Source organism: Harpia harpyja, chromosome 6 (assembly GCF_026419915.1).
Source record: "Harpia harpyja isolate bHarHar1 chromosome 6, bHarHar1 primary haplotype, whole genome shotgun sequence".
In the NCBI taxonomy this organism is placed as follows: Eukaryota; Metazoa; Chordata; class Aves; order Accipitriformes; family Accipitridae; genus Harpia; species Harpia harpyja.
In genome coordinates, this window is record NC_068945.1 from 28,745,899 (window position 1) to 28,763,993 (window position 18,095).

The 18,095-nt window shown below is 37.1% G+C and overlaps 1 protein-coding gene across 25 annotated transcripts in view; it reads left to right on the forward strand.

Annotated features, from left to right (window-relative positions):
* TNRC6B (trinucleotide repeat containing adaptor 6B) overlaps positions 1 to 18,095 on the forward strand; it is a 146,877-nt gene that overhangs the window by 66,611 nt on the left and 62,171 nt on the right. The window contains exon 1 of one of the 25 annotated variants that reach the window (XM_052790775.1): positions 14,557 to 14,793. The exons of the other annotated variants lie outside the window; for them this stretch is intronic. The gene's annotated coding sequence lies outside the window, so the exon portion shown is untranslated. Of the gene's footprint in view, positions 1 to 14,556; positions 14,794 to 18,095 lie in introns of those variants that run through there. 25 annotated transcript variants of the gene reach the window in all.

Sequence of the window (18,095 nt, forward strand, 5' to 3'; positions counted from 1 at the left end):
TCTGCTTCAGTCTAGATAATGTGAAGTGAATCTCTTCTACAGCAGACTTGCAAGTATATGGGCAGCTTAAGTTTATGTAACTTCCCTTGATCCTTTTCTTAAGAAAACTTACCTTTTAAATGATGTTTCAGTTCGTGCTGGGTAACTTGGTTAAGCTTAAATCCTTTTTCACCTTCACATTCCTAGGCCATTTTTCTATTGTTAAAGTAATATACTAAAATATTAGTAGTTGTACTTGTTTTAGCTTGAGCATTGTGTGCCCGGTGCATTTAATGTTAAGCTGTTAAAAACAGACTTCATCACTGCCTCAGTGGGTTAATAAGAACAAGGTTGTAGGTTGTTCTGTAAGTAGCAGATAACTTGATTTTGGTTTTTTGTCCTGTTTTTTTTAACAAATTTGAAATAATTATCTATTTTCCAACTTACTACATCTTGGTATTTGTGTTTGTATCACGTATGTGTGTGTATGCATATATGTAATATGTGCGTGTTGGCAGTTAATACAGCTAAAAACTACCGGGTATGAGCAGGCATGTGGAGACTTCTTTGTGGGCCTTAGGCATTACAGCCATTGTAAAAATTGCTCTCAAAGTCAATTCAAGTTTTTTGTTTGGGTAAAGCCTGCACAAACAAAGCAAGTGCCATTCTGTAAGGTACAGGAGCACCAGGGAGATGCAGAGGCTCTCTGAAGGCCACACAGACAGTCAGTGGCACAGCCAGACTTGAACTCAGAAGTTCCTGGCTTGTGGCCTGGGGCTGAAGCCAGTCGTACACAGCTGTATTGAATTGTGAATAGAATGATGCTTTCTTTTTCCTGTATGGCTTTATGGGAACAAAACTGATTTAACTAGAATTACAGTGTGGGTAAAAAGATGGAATTGTGTATTTCACCCTTCTCAAAATTTCAAATGCTAAAAGTTCTGTTCTGTGTTTAAAACTCACATTTAGCAGTTGTGGATTTCCACTTACCAAGGAATATGGTTAATGTAGCTGGGTCATAAACCATAACAAACCATGGTGCAGTGTCTTCAGGTCAGACTAAGGGCTTTTGCTGAGGGTAGAGGAATTTGGGGCTTAAAAGCTGCTCTGCATACTAGCTTGAGAAATATTAGTGTTATTAACAAAAAAAAATCCTTGAAAAGTACATGATTTTCTTTGATGTTTTAAAATAGAAGTGAAAACCTAGTTCAGAGGTGATCTTTCTGTTTATTAAACTGAAATTCACATTCTCTGTTTAACACTTGTGGAGTTTTTAATGAGGCTTTAAACATTGTTATCCCTCAGTGCAATATGAAAGAAGACAAAGCCTGCTGTAGGTTCGCTGAGTGGTATTTTCTTCCTTCCTGAAGTAAAAACTTAGCTTTGAGTAGCTTTTATTGAATGTATGGACGGTTTTGGTTATTTCAGAAGTTCACTTTAGGGAGGAGGTTTTGATCTAAAATACTGTTATAGAATGGAACATCACCATTACGAGTTACTTTTCTGTACTGTTAAAAATCTTGGCAGGGATTACTAAATCCATTTTCACAGTAAAAGGGACTTTGTTTTCCAGGCAAAATGTCATTAGTTCCAAGCTCTAAAAGCAAAGTAGAGTTTGGTTTTTATCTCAGGTACATTTGCTTTATCTGTGTACCATTTCTTGCTAACTGAGGCCCTATGCAAATGTATAGTAAGGACATTTTCCTAAATTACTAACATTGAACATAGCTAGAGAAAACAAACTAAAAAACCCAAAACAAACAAACAAATACCTCAATGTTTTACCAGGAAGTAATTTTCATTTTGTCTGTTGAAAATAACAAAGAAGTTAAATAGCTCCTAAAAGCAATCCAAGTATTGAAAACTTAACAATAAAATGTTTCACTTCTGAGGGATTGAAGCACTTGAGCCTTCCTTTCCCTCTTCTCCCCCACTCCGTAACAGTGCCCCACGGTCTCCTGGTGTGTGCAGCGTGACTGTGTCTCACTATTTGGAAAGAATTGTTCCTGAGCAGTGTGCACTTTGAGGCTGCATCTAGAAATTTCATTGGTAGTTAATGAAAATCAGAATAAAAATAATTTGAGCATTACAGTGGTCTCCTTTTTTTCTTTTTACTCGCTGTCCTTTTTTATGCACCCTGCTAACTGAGCCAGATGGAAAATGCTGAGTTTCCCTTTCAGTTTCAGCTGTTCGAGTGTTTACAAGTCCCAATTCCCTTTGGTTGTGGCTTCAGAAGACATTTTGACTGGATGTCTGTCAGGTTTGTTGCACAAGCCTGGGCTATGTTAGAGATTGACATTGTTGTGGCAGCTCTTGCTTTATTCACCTATTACAGCTGGTAATATGCTGTAATTAAACTGCAGTTCTTCCCAGCAGGTCTTCCAGAAATACTGTAACCATATAGTGATGAGTGGCTGAGTTTAGAGTAGAGTTGCTACCCAGTTGCCACTCAAAACAGTGTTACTGACTAGATTCTTGCCATGGTGAGTGGGAGACCCAGCTGAGCTTGTTCCATTCTGAGCTCTGTTGCCTCCTAATTTTAAGTTGGCAGAGATAGCTTCAGTGGCAGAATAAAGTTCTCCTTTGTCTCTTTAAAACAAGATGTTAAGAGCAAGCTTATCAAAGGCCGGTTTAAGTAAGGATGTTGTTTTCAGTGGTGCCCAATGTATGGGGGTTTTATACTCTGTAGAAAGAGTGTAAGAAAAAGTTGGTGACTTAGGTACACTTGCTTGGTACACTTCCCACAGAAGTCAGCCACATGTAAATTATACTTAGTGACTACCATGAGTCCAGCTGGCACTTCAAGCATAGCAGATGGATTTGATTAAAGTAAAGGTCTGGTCCTTCACCTGAAATTTGGAATTTTAAATGCTTATGTGAGTGATTGAATTCTGTATCACTTTTACTTTAAGGTCATGCTAACCTTTTTGCTAGGTAGCGTTGACCATTTTTCCAATACAGTGGCTTCATAGAAAGATGCTTTGCACTGGCAGTATGCATGGAAGCATGAATAAGCTGACAAATTAGATTTGAGGTTCTAGTGTTTAAAGGGCTTTTCTTTCAGCAGGAAATAGTCTCCCACATCAGCTTACGCATTTTAACCTTCAACTTTTTATAGCAGCAAAGAGTTGACCTGTCTCTATGCAGAGCCACCTTTCTTAAAGAGGATAGAGAGAAGGTTTAACTGAATACATTAGAAGTGCAGTTTTTTGTGAAGTGTATGTCTTGCATTCCTGTCATGTATCATACATTGTTTTTGTGTAGTGTCTAAAAATGAAACTGCTCTGTTCCACACTTTTACGAAATTCATCGGTGGTAGATAGGAAGAGGTTAATTAAAGACAGGAGGAGTCTTCAGATCTACTGCCAGCAGAGGTAAAAATTATTTTTGTTGCTGGAAACATGCAGAACTTATGTGAGTCTATATGCTGAAGGCTTTAAATGGTTTTAATGTAGCTATTTTTCTGTTAGGACTGATGTTGAAAAAGAGTGCGTATTTTTAACCACTCAGAAGTAAAAAATGTCTGTTACTCTTTGAAAATTAGTCTCTAAGTTTTATGCATTTCTTTGTGTCTTATGACATCATTGCTGAACATGGGAAATGCATGGTTTTCATTAAAAATAAGCTGTTAATCTTACATAATGCAACAAGGCAAAAATTACCTAAAAGTAGCAAACACTACTTGGGTTGAGAATTTAACAAGACAAATCAGCTTAGTCTTGGAACTTTAGAAACGTGTTAAATGGTAAATTTCATTTATCACTGTAATTTCCACCTCAGTTTTTCCCTTATGACTTAACGTTTTTATTTTTTGTGTACCATTGTGGTGGTGCTCTTTTGTAATCTCTTAGGTGGCAGTTCAGTGGTTTCCTCATTTTAGATTCTTTTGTGGATTACCTCTTGCTTTACAATTTATTTCGCTCTTCCATAGCAGAAAGAGTGGTGCATGCCATGTTGTATATTGTTTGCAAGTTCTTGTCATCTTAGAATTTTTATATGTTGAAGCAACTTTCTGATGTGAATTTCCATGTTGTGAAGGAATGTAAGCTTTCTGGAATATAGATATTACAAGGCTGACTTAGTCTATGAGAGCTTTTTTCTTTGATAGTAATGCATAGTTAACTTAAAAATATTTCCTTCTTGAGTATGAATGGACACTAGATTTTTCAAGCAAGATGTATATCCAGTCCTCAGACTGATTATTTACTGTTCTTTAAAATTTCTAAGTTATTCTAAGCTACTGTATTAAAAAGCAGGAGGTATTTAAATGGGATTGAAGTTGGAAATGGATCTGGTACTGTGTCTGTGAATGACACAAGCAGCAAGTAAAATTCAACACTTAAGCTGTAAATTATCATTCCTGGAAAGAGACAAGGAATGATAACCCTCAATCAAGATTTCAAAATTCTTGTCTTCTGCACTCAATACAAATAGGAGGAGCTTTCAGATGAGCGACTGCTGAGATTGGGCAGACACTAATTCCACAGAAATAACAGCATAGTTAAATTCTTTCCCTGGTGGGAGACTATCCTTAGTTTATACAAGTGCCTGAGGATACAGTGAACACTTTTCACTTAAACTTTCTAATGTCTTAGTTTAAGAAATAAGGAAATGATTGTTTACTTAGCAATTAGTAAGTGTTTCATGTCTAGACTAGGTGGTTTAATCTATGCTTTATTTCCAGAAGGCATGAAATGAAGTTAACTTTTAAAATGCAGCTAGGGAATGGCGCACAGTATCAGGACTATAAAAATGGATGAATCAAAAATAGCTTATCAGACTATTGAATGTGAGAGGTGGTGATCATTTCTGCCTATTAATGGACTTTTTCCTAGACTTTCTTTTGTTTCTACCTCATAACTATTGTGGCTAGTTAATTTTAAATAGGCTGTTAAACAGGTATGATTGTACGGCCTGCAGAATGCTGTTTTCAGCACTTTTCCATTCCTTTTGGAATGAAGAAGAGACATTTCTACATTCTTCTAAGCTACCACTATATGGGTGTCTCTGGTCATCTGCACAGATTACAGCTAAGATGCACTACTGTGTTAGCAAAGGCTTGGGTTCTCCCATTTAAATCAGGAAGGTGTGCGGTTTAGGGTGACAGTACTTCATCGTAATGCAGTGGCTGCTACTTGTGATGGTTTTATTCCATGGATTCCAGTAACTTTCTGCTTTAGTTCTTACTTTTAGCAAAAACATGTGAACAAACAGTAGTATTTCTAGTGTTAACCATGGTGTTAACCTAATTTATCCTCGGTGTGGTCTCTTTTTAAAAATGCGTTTATCATTAGGCAGTTGCAGTTTACTGTGATGTTACAAAGCTCTTGACTGAACTTCTAATATCCTTCCTGATAATGCTTCCTATGGAGAACTGACAGCTGTCTCTATCATTCCAAACATAGCTTGCCAAAAACCAAGTTAAAAATACTAAAAAACAAACAGCACCACCCCACCTCCAAAAAACCCCACCCCGCAAACAAAAAGAAGTATTGAGATGTTTACTTAGAAATTGTTTTTCTCTATCGTATCAGTTAATGGAAGCAAAAGTAATTAAAAACATGAGGAGAAGTTAGAAATCAAAGGCTTTGAGATGCTGCAAACTTTTGAACAGTGGGGCACTTATACACGTCTGTACAAGTGTTATGTGCCAATACATTGTGCTTGTAGACATGAAAAAAGGGAGTGAGGTTTTTTCTTTGCTATGTGTGGAAACTGATTTTTTATTAGCTTTCTGAAGTATATTGTACATGTTTTCCTGGGAGATTCCTAAAACAGAAGGAATTTTCCTTGGTACATAATTCAGTCATATCGTAAAACGCAGACCTATGATATAATATGCTTAGAAATTTAATCTTGGCCGTTAAAATTATTAAGAATTTGTTCTTTGTGAGGAAAGAAGGGTGCAGAGCTAATGTCAAATCAAGCATTCTGCAATTAATTGTTCTTCAAAAACACAGCAGCAGTTTTAAGTCTTTGAAATTTAGGTAAGTATATAGCAATGCAACTGTTACTTACTATTACATGTTGGTTGTCCATGTCTTCCCACCACTGTTCTTGACAGTATCTTGGGCAAATAGCAAACCACTAGATTCCAGAGAACGTTGATAGGATACTGTCAATTCAGGACAGTGATCAGTGTTCCATATGAATGAAGAATTCACAGTTGCAGATAGGCAAAAATAATGTTCTAGATGATGAAGAATGGGAGTGGTGTTTGTAGATGCTGCATGCCTTGGTGAGAGTATTTGGTTCTTTCTGCCATTCTGAGATCCTAGGTAATCATTTTCTTGGAATGCCAGATCCAAATGATCACATCTTCTTTACGTCCTCAAAACTCAAGTGATAATATGAGGACACAAGTTTGGAGAGGCTTTCAATTTTTTGGCTGCTTAAGTAACTTCATGAGGAAGGATTATAAGTTTCTTTTAGTTTAAAACAAGTCATGTCTTGCACTTGTACTGGGTTGTTGTTTTCTTTTTTCCTGTTTCCTACACACAGTTTCTTTACAATTCTCTAGTTTTCATTCTGTGTGCCAGTCAATAATTTCAGCTTACGTCTTAATTAGTCATGACTCATGACATAAAGTATTGAGTTGTGATGTTTTGAATAATAATTTATTGATCTCACTTTTGAATGGAAAATGGCTAATGAAAAGGATGGCCAGCTGGTTGCAGTAAGAAGGGTGAGAAGCACGCATCTGGCAAACAAAAAACACTTCCGTACCAGGCTCTGCGAAGAATCTGTGTGCTTAACACATTTGGAGGTTCCCTAAGAGTCAAACACAGTCATTTTTCAGTGCCCCTGAGGTCGTGCTGCTTTAAAAATAGATACCAAGTCTAGCATATCTCTTTATTTTGAGCAAACTGCACTCACATAGTTTGGTTTTCTTTATTGATTGAGAGCAGCTCAAATTCCGTAGTAAAACCCACACCTTTCACTTATTCACTTATATTTTATGACTGTAAGTCTCATGTTTTGGCCTTTGGGGTGTCTGTAGCCATGCAGCAAGGAGAGGACTTAATGCACTTGTGATTTACCTAGTTTCTTGAGCAGGGTCTGCAGTCTCTCATCCTCATTGAGGCTTTAATGAGAACTGATCTCTGCCTTAACAGCAGATGCAAGCCACAGAACAAGAGGGCATGGTGTGTTAACAAAATTGCTCACTTCATTGTCATGTATACATCTTACAAATACCACTCCATCCGTATGAATGGTGGTGTGCATCTGATTGTAAAAGCCATCTAAAGGAGACAGCTGATTTGATTGAATTTGTCAAGGTAACTTTTATCAGTGTTTAAATCTTCATATAAAAGTAGGGAGGGAAGAAGTTTATGTTAGTTTGTATATTGTAAAGAGTGTATCTCAAAATGCATGCCAAAGTTGATGCGTGACAGGACAGTTTGTTTTAATTCTACACTTTAAGTGGTAAATGTATTTAAGCTTTTTTTGCTGTGGAACAGCTGGCTTAATTTAGCACTGCTGTTTCACCGGATTTTAGTTTTTCATCATCTGTAATTACCCTATAGGCAACAAATACTGAATAGTAGCCTTATAAAATAGGGTGTGTTAGTGATACAGTATTTATAGCATCTCTGTAGTACTGGCATGGCAAGTCCTGACTTTATTATCATCTACAGTGGAATCTTGATGACCTTAAGTACAACCACGATCTGTAACAGTACAGTTCTGATTCCTTTCTTTGTATAGATATGATACTCCGTGACTTAAGCAGTATGTCTTAAAAGTGTGGGAATACACTGCAACACAATTAGACGTTTTGCATAGGATATCCATTATACATAATACTAGATAAAAGCTAGGGATCATTAGCTTTGTGTATATAGTGAAACTCTATTGAGAACTGACTAAGTGCACTGAAAAATGGTTTTGACTAATCATTAGAACCAAAGCATGAACTTGGAAATACTGTATTGTAACAAAAGGATCACATACCTGTGCTTTTCCAGACTTGGAAAATTACTTGCCTAATGGTTATGTCTGTAGTAGATCTGTTTGTCTGGAGAGTGTACACTACTACCACTGTTGACGTAAAGCTTCTGTGGCTGCAGACTAAAAGGTTGCTCTCTCTTTGTTTCCAAGTCCATTTGGACACATCTCAGCAGTATTTGATCTTGAACTTGGTCATACTTCTAAGTGGTAATGAGTTGATGAGGATCTTCAAGACCTTTTTGCTGAAGGTTGGGTGACTAGTTTCACACAGGAAAACTCAGCAACTTTTGGGCTGTTGATTTCCAAAGAATTACTGGGGGTGGGAGGTGGAATACCATTTATTGAAGCCTAGCTGTTAAATCTCATCAGTCCTCTGTTGAAGGCATAATGCTTCAGTGATAACATAAACTATGTTAACTAGCTGTTGTCCCATGTAAGAGGGAAGAAAAATTGCTTCATGCAATGAAAGCTGTGTATCAAATACAATACCGAATTGTTCTCTGGTTTTGTGCTGTAAGAGAACTTGAGATGAAATTATAATAGAGATACACACCTTCATTGCCCAGAGAGTAAGTTTCTACTGCCAGATTATGTCCTTTTGAAAGGGGGAAAAAAAAACCCAAACAAAAACAAACCAAAAAAAAACCCCAACAAAACCACTAGACCCAGACATTCATTCTGTAGTCAGAAGAAAAACACACTTTGTAATTTAAAACACGAAACAAAAAACCTGTTTTTCATTTGGCCAACTTTGTCAGCCTTCACTGAATCTTATTATTTTGGTGGGAAGTAAAACTTGTGCTTGAGCTGTTTTAAAAAACAAAACAAAAAAAACCTAACAAAACCCCAAAAAGTTGCTGGGCTGAAATATGAATTACACAATTTTTCATTTAATTTCTTTATTGACATTGTAACAACAAAGTTCCCTTTTCTAACACAGGGTTCACTGTGAAGTTAATTTGCAAGTGTTTTTAGTGCAACTTGATTTGTTTTGTCTTATGTAGAAAACAGTAGTCTTTCTCCAAAGCAAAAGTATTTTTTGCAGTCATATTAATGTCAGATTCTCAAACGGTTTAAAAAGGAATTTTTGTAGGAGTTCAGAGCTTTGTTACCTTTTGGGGTCTTTTTGGTGGGCTAACGGGTAATGGAAAAATTAATCTCACTCCTGTCATTAAAGTCAGCAAATGTGTCAGCACATATAAGCAAATTGACTTCAGTATGTTTTAGCATGGTTGGCTTTCACACTAGAACTGAGTGTTACAGATCAGTGTCTCATGATAGTTATGATCATTGGAAAGAGTAGATAATTGTAAAGTAATGTTTGCAGCGGGTAAAGCGTGGACATGTTAAATTGTAAGATCACTGAAGTACTTGATGAAGTGATGACTACAATATAGTTTGCTGAAAACATATGTAAAGGTTATTTCTTTTGAGAGTGGATATTGAGTTCTTAAATAGGTATTTTGCTTCCTTAATTACTGAGGTACATGATTGAATATTAAGAAGTAGCTTACTTTCATTTGTGGGGTCAGAATTCATATTTTAATTGTGTCTCAGCTTGATATTACTTGTTAATTTTGTAAAAGTGCCAAAGACTATCACACTCATACCTGTCTCCTCTAAGGAAAGTTACCAGTCAGGAAAAACAGAATTTTACTAAAAATTTCATGAGAACTGTTTTCTGTGTTTGGAGGAAACCAAACTTAGTATCTTCATGAGAATGCTGCCTGAAATTTAGTGTCATCTTTGCAGGACTGAGCATGACCAAGGCTTTTATAGTAATGTATTCACTGTTCACATCACATTTGGAGTGTTAATTATGTCCTTGTTTCTAATGGAGTGCTCCTTAATGGCAAGAGCCATTTATTCTCCATACTGCTGACTTGTCCTATGACTTTGAACATAGGTTATTTGTTCTTTGCTTGGGTTTACTCATGTGCAGAATTAAGTTTTACATACTTCTTAGTGTTGTTGCAATGCTTAATTAATATTTATAAAGACCTTTGACATCCTGTGATGAAAGGAGCTGTGCAAGTGTTCAGTAGTGGTATTTTATTAGTGAAAATACAGGAGGAGTCAGGAGGATACCAGTTTTTAATTCAGAGTGAGCAATGGAGTCATTCTGTAACCTTGAGCAGGTCATGCAGTCGCTTGTTTTGTAACATACCCTGGGAAAGTGCTGTATTGTGGGGTGTGTGTTACTATATGTCATCCTTCCCTCCCCCAAGTCAATTCGAAATTAAAAAAAAAAAAAGTATACAACTCCACTGAGCTGCTAAACATAGCTGGTATTTCTTAAGGAAATATATCATTAAAAGTAGCAGAGGGTGAGAGGGTAGTGGATGTACCAGTTGCATTTTAGAGTCAGTATGAGAACTTGAACATGTGTTATCTAGTCATAGTCCAGACTGAATTTTGCCAGTTGCAGATCTCTTTCTCATTCAAGTTCATTATACACTGTGCTTAACTGCAACTTCACTGTGAAGTGAGTGTATATAATCCTTATTGCATTCTAAGAACTCGCTTACTAATCCATGGTATTTAGCTGGTAAACAAGTTCTTACTTCAGACTGAGTACTGTCTGTATTTGAGCTTTGTGATTGCCAAGATTGATAATCAGCTCTTATAGCATCTAGTATTTGGCTATTACATAACAATATACATAGCAATCTCTTGTGTGGTTTTTCCCTCATCTGATGGAGGAGGGTTATGATTATACACTGTCATTAAAATTATAAGATACCGATGAACTTCTGAAAAGTATACATCTGTTTAAGACTTAGCCAGCTAGCCATTTGTCTAATTATATAAGGCGCAATAGCATTAAATGAAGTTATTTGCCATGCTTCATGCATGCAAATACACGGTTTCAGTTTTTTGTTTCATACAGGATGCTACATTCGCATTGTACTCATTGCACAAAACACACAAATATGGTTTAAAACAAGGGGCTTCAAAACTTAAAGTGCTTTAGGAAGGAACCAAGTGGCCCAGTGAAGTGTGAGGCATAGCTGAATGCAAGTGCTGGTTTGTGCATGTGCGTTATGGTGGATTCAAATTGAAAGCACCTGGATCTTTGTCCTGCTTTATTGCAGTCTGCTTGTACAGCTTGTTCCCGGGGTTTTTTTACTCGCCTTTAGTCCTGCTTCAGCTCTCAGCTCAGCTGGCATAAGGATGAAGAGGAATAGTTTTGCCTCTACTGAGGGTAGACCATAGTTTGTAGTCTTCAAGAACAGCAATTGGGGGAGGGGGGAGAATTCTTCATATAACCCTAGTTATAAGCCTTAATTTATGGAGCATGCTTAGTAATAATGGAATATCAAGAATTTACCTGCCCAGCTTCAGCTGAATATACTGAACATACGCAGATAGATTTGTTTGAAGAGACAGTAATTTGGCAAGACTTACACAGCGTTTCCCAGACCTGCAAAATATGTTACTTACTTTTCCTTCTGCCTTTAATTTAGGTTTCCTGATAGGGATCATGACAGTCCTGAAACTTTATAACTGAATATTTGCAAGAAGTAGCTGAATGAATTTTCTTACCTGTTAAAAATAAATATTGCCGCAGGCAATAACTGGAGTAGAAAATACAAACCTTATATACACCTTTGCCAAGAAAATCTGAGCAAGCTCTAAGAGTTGTTTTTTTTTTAACGTATTAGAAGTTCAAGCAGCCATAACTTGCTGGTTCTTCCAGCTTGGCCTACAACAGATGAATAATAACTTTGTGTGGAAAACCTTGTTCTTAACTTCCCACTGATAAAATTAAATACATTCTTGCTTTAGTATTTTGATTTAGTATAATTAAAATAATGACTTACAGTTTGATAAATGTTATTTTCGTTACTACAGTGCCCTGAAGCACTGTATATGGAAAATTTTACAATATTGTACAGATCTGGAGGTATGTAATGTGCTTGTCAGGCTATTAATTAACATGCATAAAGTGTTTTGGTTTTTATAGCAAGTGAATTTAGAGTGTTTCTTTGGAAACTGAATAAAAGTAAACAATCAGATCACTTATAAAATGAAGTATAAATTATACCATTCTGATGCTGTGAGGGTTTCCTTATAATATCCCCAGGCAGGTAGAATTCCAAGCACCCTGTCATTCAGTAGAAGCTGCTTTTAAGCAGCATGCTTCTGTCTGGGGGGTGTGGGGAGGTGTTTCAGTAATTTAACTGTCACTAAATAGAAACTGCTTCACTCGTACATATATTTCCATTTTTTTTCCTGATCCCTCCTGAATTGCCATACCACAAAAGTTAAGAAAACCTCCAATATTTTAAAGTGTGTTAAACTACAGCAATAACACTGTGTAATGTGGTATTATCTAATGTTTTCTTTACTTCCACCTTCCCCTAAAATTGTCTTGTATCTCCAGGTAGTTTGGATCTTTACCAGGCTGGGTTTTAGGTCTCTGTTTTTTTATGGCTGAGAAACACAAATATTAAAATGTCAGTCATAGTCCAAGAAATGTTAAAGTGTGTTTTAAATGTAACAACTCCTGTTGTCAAAGATTCTGTATGATCCAGTTTCTTACTGTCTACAAGGCCTGTGCTGGTGCCACAAATGATGCTCTGGCAGAAAATGTTTCATTTAATTAAACTATGTTATACTTTTTCAGAATTCTTTCTGAAATGTCACATTCTGACATTAAAACAAATGTCATAATTGTTGTGCATACTGTAGCATAGTTACCATAGCAAATAGATTAGTTTCTTAGGACTTTTTTTTTGTGTTAAAAAATAATTCTATTCTTGGCATTTAAGACAGAAGTTTGTAATCTTAAGAAGCTACAGAGCTGCTTTTGTTAAAATTAAGTTTACACCATAGTCAGGAGCTAGCATTTGCTTTTTAACTGCAGTCAGAAGATTAACAGTAAACAGGGGTTTTTTTATAGCACTTCTCATATATTCCTACAACAATGCGTTAGTAAGGTGGCAGTAATGCTCATCAACTTCACTTGCGTCACAATTTGTAACCAGTTCAAAGCCCCAGTGAGGCATTGGTAAAGCTGCCAGTAGAGCTTTGAGCTTGACTTGTGGAGTCGATCTGGGCTGCACCATGCAGCGGTGTACTGATACAGACCCCTGAAGTGGAGGGTAGCTCATTTAGGGCTTTCTGTGGCAGTTCTTCTGCAGAAGACATATCTGTAATTATTTCCCTGTTCACTGGACCACTAAGTACAGAAATACTTGTTCATTCTACTCTAAGGTAATACTTTTTTTTGAAAAATGATTCCAGAGCTGGATTGCCAGAGTTGGTGATACCAAGTTGATTATGGTCAGCGATACAAAGTCCACTGGCAGCTGGGCAGTATGGTACCCCGTGGGAGTTAACGCTGGGGCTAATAGTGTTCAACGTCTGTATTAATGACCTGGTCAGTGGGATGGAACATACCCTCAGCATGTTCGTAGGTGGTCGTAAACTGGGCTGGGTGGTTGACACCTCTGGAGGGTAAGACTGCTGTTCAGGGGGAGCTCAGTAGGCTGGAGAAAATGGTCTGACAGAAACCTCTTGAAATTCAACAAATGTAAATGGAAAATACTACACCTGGGGCAAAATAACCCTGTGCTATAGCATAGGTTAGGCATCCACTGATGAGAAGGTAGCTCTGCAGAAAAAACACCCAAAGGTCCTGACAAAGAAAAGGTAGAATGTGAATCAGCAGGGTGTCTTTGCTGTTAAGAAACCAGCTACATGCTGGGCTGTATTAGCAAGGCTATAGCCAGTGGGTCAAGAGAAGTGACATACTGTGTCCAGTTTGGGCTCTCATCCAGGAAAGAGGCTAACATTAAATAGCCACTAAGATGATTAGTGTTCTAGAGCACATCTTGCACAAGGAGAGGCTGAGAGAACTGGATTTATTCAGCCTTAGAAGGCTAAGGGGGTAATGTTACTGCTGTCTTCAGCTGTCTAATGGGAGGGTATAGAGCCGGACTCTTCCTGGAGGTGGTGCACAGTGACAAAACAAGAGACAGCAAACACAAGTTGCCGAAAAGAAATTCTGAGTAGATATTGGGGAGAGGCAAATGCAATGGGTATAGTTTAAAAAAAAAAAAAAAAGGGAATACGCTCTCCACAGTGGTAATAGTGTCTCTGTCCTTGGGGATACTCTGAACGTGACTAGGTCCTGAGCAACCTGCTTGATGATGGCTCTGCTTTGAGTGTGGGGTTAGACCAGACTGCAGGTGACTTCCAGAGGTCCCTTCAATCAGAATTTGTGATTCTGATGGTGAGACCAGTAAGAGTATCATGTATCTAGCACAGAAAGTGTCACTTAGTTCCAAAAGATGAATTGGTTTAAAAAAATAATAATTAAAAAAAAATTAAAAAAAAAACAAAACTGGAAAGGACTGTTTAAGGAAAACTGTGTAACTCTTCTTCTGTTAGTTTTCAAATGAAAGGATTTTTTTCTCCTGATATGCAAACCATTTGAGATTATAGAACTGGTAGAGTTTACATCTGATATGCAAACCATTTGAGATTATAGAACTGGTAGAGTTTACATCTCTTAAACTTTTAATACAAAGCAGTACTGGCAAATACTTGTGTATACTGCACTTGCAGACTAATGAGCAATCCTTTAACTGACATGTGGCACTTTTCCCAGATAGCCTGTTTATTTCAAAGCCCGTGTTGTATGACGAAGTAGGACTCTTGAAGTATTTCCATATTCACAGTGAGGTAGGTAAAGTGTTCTTTTTGGATGGTGTAGCGAAAAGAAGTCTTTTGCACGCAAAGGAAAGTTCAGCAGCAGCTCCCTCAGTGTGGTCATCTGTCCAGAGCTTTGATAGCCCCCACCCACCCACCCACCCATAATTGCAGAAATTAAAGGACTTCACTTAATGGAAGGTACAGAGAAATATTTTGCCAGGTAGTCTGTCATCTTATCTGCTGAAAGTATGGCTTAGCAAGAATTAGGGTTTGAAAGAGTACATATTACCAGGATAGATCATTTGTAGTGGAACAGAGATCTCAACTGTACTACTTGAGGATTGCCAGCTCCTTCCTTGACAAAAAAAACTTGTTTCTCTCTAAGCCTGTAGCAGAGACAGGTTCTTTGTTGAGATTTTATTGTGGTAGCTGTTATCCATTTACTGTTGCATATTCATTTGTTATGCATTCATTTTTCTATGTATTTTTTGTGGCTTTCAGAACCACAAAAATATTTTTCTTAGTAAACAGTTGTAGATAATAGACCTTTTTACACGTGTGAATACTTTTGAGAGGAAAATAAGGTTATTTGATAATCAGTAAAACCTTGAAGTCCTGGATAGAACTGTGTCTTGCTGAATGAATGTTCTGATAAGATAGAAAAAATACTGGACATCCTAATTACAAGCAGATTTCTAACTGAATGTTTTGCCGTTCTTGGGCTATTTTTACCACATTTCACAATTCTCTAAACACACTTTATCTGTGTCTGGTATGCGTGAGTGCTCATGCTATGAAATAATAATTACTGGTCTGTAAGAGCTCTGAAGCATTCGAAGACTGAAGTAGGGGAGAAAACTTGCTCAGTTCTTACATTCTGGAACTTTGGCTATAGCTCTCCATTTCTGTAAAACTTCCCTTTTTATCAACTGTGGCTAACATCTGGAAACTTTAGATCATACCTGGAAGTCATTCTTTTAATGTATGTAAGTGATACAGCTGGAAAGAGTAATTCTATAAAAGGAGTGCAAGCAAGAAATATGGAATATTAAGAACATTTCAGTTCGTTTTTTTTTTTTTACACAATCCAAGGTTTTCTTAATAACAGGAGACTTTTAAAACTGAAATTGACCCCCTCCCCCCAAAGCAGTTGCTGAAGGGTTGAGAACAAACCTCCATATTTGTGAGTGTTTGTTGTTGTATTGCAGGGCTTATACTGTCCAGTTCTTTAAAGTAAACAGCCCTTTATGGTCAGAGCTGTTTTCATTCTAGTATGTAAATCATTGTGCATATAGAGAGAGAATACTCTACAAGGAACTAACCTTACCCTATTAACAAGTCTAAGTCTATAAGGGGTCTTTCTTTAGAAAAGCACGCTTTTAGTGAAGTCAGTATGCCGATGTTTTAAAGTTGGGGTTTTTTCTACAGCAGCTTCAAATTACTGATGTTTTGCTGCGATAAAGGCATATCAGTTGTTCCAGATATGCTATTTAAAGTAAGCAAACTTCTTGCTGTGACGCTGTTTTGGTTTTCAGCCAAAGAGGAGAAAAAAGCAGCTTACTCTAACTCCTTGACGAGCAATAATCTTTTGCCTTTTGAAAACACTGCTTTACAGAGCACTTCTAAAACCACACTTTCTAAAGTCTTTTCATTTAATCCATGGCGAAGCGTATATTGTCTGTGTATATAATCCACAGCTTGCCCTGGGGTGGGGCGGGGGGTGACACACTTTTGTTATTGTCTTACACGTGTTATGCTATGAACATACATGTTACAAATACAAAGTTCTAATTTCATACTCCACTGAAGAGCTGAGTTCGGATATCTTGATTTCACTTTCATTCAAAAAGTGTGGGACAATTGTCCTTTTACTACCTGGTTGATTTTAAACTGCATAGTTTATCGTTTACTTCAATGTTGCAGTTGTTCAATGATGCTGTAAACTTAAGTCATATTTCAAGTAATTTCCTTTTTTTTTTCTCCTTGAAATTTTTATACTCTGAATCTTCAGGGGTGCTATTCTGAAGGATCAGGTTTTTTTCCATATAAACATCAGAAGTCATTTGGCCTAAAATAATTTCATACTCTGTTTTTGTCAGTTCAGCCTAAATACTGACTTTCTGAATGGCTATCTCTTATTTAACCAGCTTTTGTATGGCTTACATCTGTCTAGTTTATGCATGCAAGCATTGCTTAACAAGAAAGGTGGCTGTGATGTTCTGCATTTTAACATTTTTTTTTATAAAATGAATTAATCCCATTTTGAATCTTTTGATCAGCAAGATCATAACTCTTTACACAGCTTAGTCTTTTGGAATTAATTTTACCTTTAGAAATTTAGGGTCTGTCAACCCTGGGATTTATCCCATGCTGTGTTATGTCTTGCTTCTGTTTGATGTTCTGTTTAAATGTGCTGGAGCACACTTGCGTGTTTGGACACGGCATACTCTTCTCATGCTGTTGAAATAATGGAACGTGTCTATTAAGTGGGATATGTTGAATGGAAGTAGAAGTAAAGCTAAAGATTTCTATACTCCAGTAGCAGTGCATTTAATTTTGCTTCATTTTTAGTCTCTGACATCCAGCTTCCTGATACAATTTAAAAGCTTTCATCCACCTTAAGCATTCGAAGCAGTAGACTACCAGTATTCTTTGCTGCAGCAAGAAGGGCTTGCACCTCAAGGTGCAAGAACTCATTTGGGAGTTTGTAGTATGCTTTTTCTTCATTGCTCATGACCCTTCGTTCTAATCACCTTATGCTTTTTAATGTATTTATATATAAGTACTCTTACACTAGAGGATTGTACCAATAAAGCCCCTGTTACAGTTAGGAGAATTGCACAGATGCAGGTGACAATGCTCAGGTCACAAATGCAGAGTATGGGATAAAGGACTAAATACAGTCCAGAGGAAACATTCTCCTTAATATATTAGAACAATGTAGGAGTCTGTTTCAAAAGGAAATACGCTCCTTTTACTGGTAGATCTTTCTGTGATACAATTTATAGAGTTTTAACTGGGTGCTGTGTGGAGAGGTGTTGCGATAAAATAAGGTGCAGTTTCATTCAATTGCAACCAATTTAACATGCTCCTTTGAAAGGAGAAGATTCCTTGCTGCTTATGCACACTACTTCTGGTGTTTGTCTGATAATACTCTAAGCTAATTCTATTTACAAAATGGGGGGAATGGTCCAGGTGAGTTTTTTACTTGAATTTGCTTGCCCTACAATCAGCTGTGTTCCAGAGAAGGCTCAAGCAAGGGAAGGGCAGGGACAGAGCTTGATGAAGAGAAATAAAGTGGAAGAATATGAAACCTTCTTCTCCAGTGGCAGCAGCAAGCTGTTCATGAAATAGCAGTGTTGAAGACAGCTTACTTTTCTCTAAGGGATTTTGTCCCTGTTTAGATTGAGAGGAGCTTTTGCCTTGGAAGCATACCTGGCCTTGAGCTTGTTAGAAAGGTGGTTTTTAACACATCTGAGACACCAGTGTGTGATGCCTAA